The 3,928-nt window shown below is 32.9% G+C and overlaps 1 long non-coding RNA gene across 1 annotated transcript; it reads right to left on the bottom strand.

The window, feature by feature from the left end:
• Nucleotides 1–924: 924 nt before the first annotated feature.
• Nucleotides 925–2,352, bottom strand: LOC126889733 (uncharacterized). The gene is made up of 2 exons (XR_007700152.1): nt 1,887–2,352; nt 925–1,735 (listed from the first exon to the last, which is right to left on the bottom strand). It is a non-coding gene; the product is annotated as an uncharacterized LOC126889733 (long non-coding RNA).
• Between the last annotated feature and the right edge of the window lie 1,576 nt (nt 2,353–3,928).

The raw sequence follows: 3,928 nt of genomic DNA, 5'->3' as shown, positions 1-3,928 counted from the left end.
GAAGCTGAGATATTTATAACAAATAGAAAATGATATAAAAACCTTAAAAATAAAAAACTGGAGAAAAAAAGCACGAAACAGATCAAAGTGGAGAAGAATCCTGGAACAGGCCAAGACACAGAAAGGGCTGTCGAGCCAATGATGATGATGATGATGATGATAAAAATTTTATGGGGGTTTTGTTCCCTTTAACCCCCCCAAACTTTTGGGTACGTTCCAATTAAATTATTTCTGAGGTACTATTAGTTAAACACTGTGTTTTTAAAACTTTTTTACCTCTTTCTATTTTTTCGATAAAGCTCTTTTTATCAAGATATGGCTTCTTTTTAAAATGGTTCAAAATATACCTAAAAATGTAAATCATAAATAAATTTTCGTATTATTAGTCTCTACAATCGTACTTAACCATATACAAATATGTGGTGGATTTGACAAATATTCAAAATATCACGATAAAAACTGACTTCAAAAAAGTACTAAGAGGCAAAAAAGTTTTAAAAACATTGTGTTTAATAGTACCACAATAATAATTCAATTGTAACTTACACAAAAGTTTGGGGGGGTTTAAACGAACAAAACCCCCATAAAATTTGTATGGGGTGTCGGGTGTCCAAATTTCACTATACAGTGGAACCTCGATTATCTGTCTCTCTATTAACTGTCACCTCTGTTAACCGTTTTGTAAGAGAGACTAAAAACTTTTTTTACAGTCACCTCCTGTTTTCATATGATATTTTTTGACATGTTTTGTAGTAAATTCAATCATCTATTTACTACAAAACATGTCAAAATTTACATGTGAAAACAGAGATGACCCTAAAAATGGTTTTTCGTCTCCTACAAAATTCATGAAAAAGCAGATAGGAGGTATTGTCACATCACCGACGATATACCATGTGGCCATACCAAATAATACATCCTTGATAAATATAAACATTTTTATTGCACAAAATCTTGTCATATATTTTTTTCCATAATCATCACTAGGATGATGATTCATTTGTATTGAATTGTACATTGCAATTCTCTGATGTTTGGGAAAAAGGGCTTAAGTCAGAATTGCACATCGATAATGTTTTGATGATTTCTGGACCAGAAAAATCGGCTCTTTTTATTGGTACATACAGTTTAAGTCTGCAACACTTTTTTTATGGTCCAGAAATCATCAAACCATTATTGATGTGCAATTCTGACTTAAGCCCTTTTTGCCAAACATCAGAGAATTACAATCTGGTCATAACTGACCAATGAGCAAATTTAATTTAACCTAAATTACTACTGTTCCTTAAAATGAAGAGCTTACCCAATAGCGTCTCTTATCTAATCTAACAAGATCGTGCACTATTCTAACATACACAGGCACACAAGCACTACGCTCTGCTTTTCACTATCACCTATCACTCAAACTAGTTCAAAAGGCTTTGTCCTCTTCAATCTTCTAGTTTGTCCAGTAGTAGATATCGAGGAGTGTGTATTTCCTCAATATTCTCATACTTATGAAGTTGTTGTTGCTCATGACTTCCTGCTATCTTCTTGATGACTATATTATCCAGGTTTCATTCCTAGGTCTTGATATTTGTTTATAAAGTAATATCTTATTATGCATCGACAATGTGGAGTTTCTTCCAACTAGTCAATACACTTTTATAGGTATCTTTCTTTTGCCTTTCATAGCCACAACAAGGCTATAATACGTTTCCTTCCTGGTTTTTTTGTAGACCACTTTCAGCTGATTCTAAAAAATTAAAATGAATGGTAATTTTCTATTCTTTACAATTAAAAATCAAAAGAAATAGGTACTACTATTTACAGGTAATAATATGCATAAATAATTCGTTTCCTAAAGAATACAGAAAATTGAAAACGTTTTTATAATACCTACTTACATAATTGTTTAAACAAAAGAGACCCAGCCAGAGCAAAACGCAAAACTAACAGACAGAACTGCAAAAAAGCCACTAATTTCCATTTTCCCACCCCCTTATCTTATTTGCATTTTCCAATCAAAATTTTTAGGTTGTCATGATCATGAACATGAAAGACTCGACTCAACCTCAACAAAAATAATAATAAACAAAAAGCTCTACTTCCACTTCCCGCCAAATGGACACAGGTTGGTGACACTGAATTCACGTAAAATAAATGAAAAAATAGAACAATTTTCTTTTTCTTCAGGTGAAGTTTATAACGAACAAACTTAGATGTCAAAGTGTGCTTTAACACGTCAAATTTGGCCTTGAATAACTTTGTCAATTTATTAGGTCTGTTCCTTTGTTTTTTAGTGTTACACTTTTGAGTGTAGGTGTAAGAAATTCTATGGGCATTTGAGTGTAGTGACATGACAGCGGACAGTGGCAAACGAAAATCATCGGTGTGCCAATCAAGCAAAGGGACAAGGAACTTCCGAATATGGCCTAACTGGGGGCACATAACATAACCTAATCCTAATATTTACATTTGTAAAGAATATCCTGTTTGATTTTATTTTTTATTGTCGATTGTGCAGCGAAATTGTGATAGCAAATCAAATATAAAGTAGTTTATCGCCTACAGAACTGAATTATTCCATAGCAGTTATCAGTTTGCAAGTAGCAAGGGCTTTCTTGAGAAGCTTATTATACATGTAACTTGTATTGTTGTAAATTGTGGGAGTAGGGCAGACAGGGAAAAGTCTTATTTTGTACTGTTCCCAAGGCTCCCCATGCAATACATTTAAATGAATTATCCAAACAAAGCCGGGGACAATGGATAAAAGCCACAAGAAGAACAGATCTAACGGAACTAAAATATGAAAAGTAAACATTTTATAAGTGGTAAGTTTAATGTAATTCAATTAATAAGGTTTTTAAATGTTTACAATAATAATAAAGATGTGATAATTCAAGCTTAATTATTAGGAAAGCCAGCCATGTTTCACTTCCAAAAAGCAGAGAAGGGAGGTATATAATATACTGTCGCTTTTGTCTTCTCACTAATTTCTCTTTTGCTAATGAAACCTGTAGTGAGGGAGTGATATAATCGTGGTGTTTTAGCAATTCTGTTGTTCAACTCTTTTTGCATTTTTAGTATAGGTATTATAAATATTCAAAATCGTCCATATGTTCTACTAAATTTCTGTCTAGATTTATATGGATTTCTCTCAGTGTCTTGGAAATAAGTAAAGTTTTGGTCTTTGCTAAATTTATTTTGATTCCTTTGTCTGCAAGTTCTCTCGTCTATAAATTTAGGTTGCTTTGTAAAGATTTCTCTGAACTTGCTATCAATGCAATGTCATCTGCAAATACACATTCACTCAGAGTTATACTTTTTAATCAATGGTAACCTAAATCTAATTTGCGGGACTCTACTGCATTTTTTTATTGGTTCATTCATATATATAATATAATGAATAGCAGTGAGCTTAAAACTCCACCTTGCCTTACTCCTTGTGTATTAGCAAATTTGTTCGATTCACAATTTAATGCTTGCACAATGTTCCAGTACATAAATTTTACTTGCATCAATTAGTCCTCGGACCTGATGTCTGGGTACCTTGTCAAAGGCTTTTTCCATGTCTATGAACCACACATCTTTATCAAAATTAAGGAATTTTTCTGTTATTTGTCTTATAGTAAAGATATGATCTTGGACACTGTGCCCGGTCAGAAACCTTTTTGTGCATCGTCTAGTTGATGTTCCACTTTCTTTCTCAGTCTCATCTCCAGTGTTCATTCATAAATCTTAGCCAGTACACTTAGCATGAAAATACCTCGATAATTTGAACATTACTTTTTTACCTCCCTTCTTTAACAGAAGAGCCATTACTGCTGTTGCCCAATCTTCTGGGATGCATTTCTGTTTCCAAATTGCTATCAGTAATTTGTGTTAGTAGTGTAATGCAGATTCCCCCATATATGTCAACAATTCTGTTTTGATATTATCTATTCCT

Source organism: Diabrotica virgifera, chromosome 8, assembly GCF_917563875.1.
Source record: "Diabrotica virgifera virgifera chromosome 8, PGI_DIABVI_V3a".
NCBI lineage: Eukaryota > Metazoa > Arthropoda > Insecta > Coleoptera > Chrysomelidae > Diabrotica > Diabrotica virgifera.
Note: the sequence above shows the minus strand (reverse complement) of the source record. Positions and strands in the feature narration are given on the sequence as shown.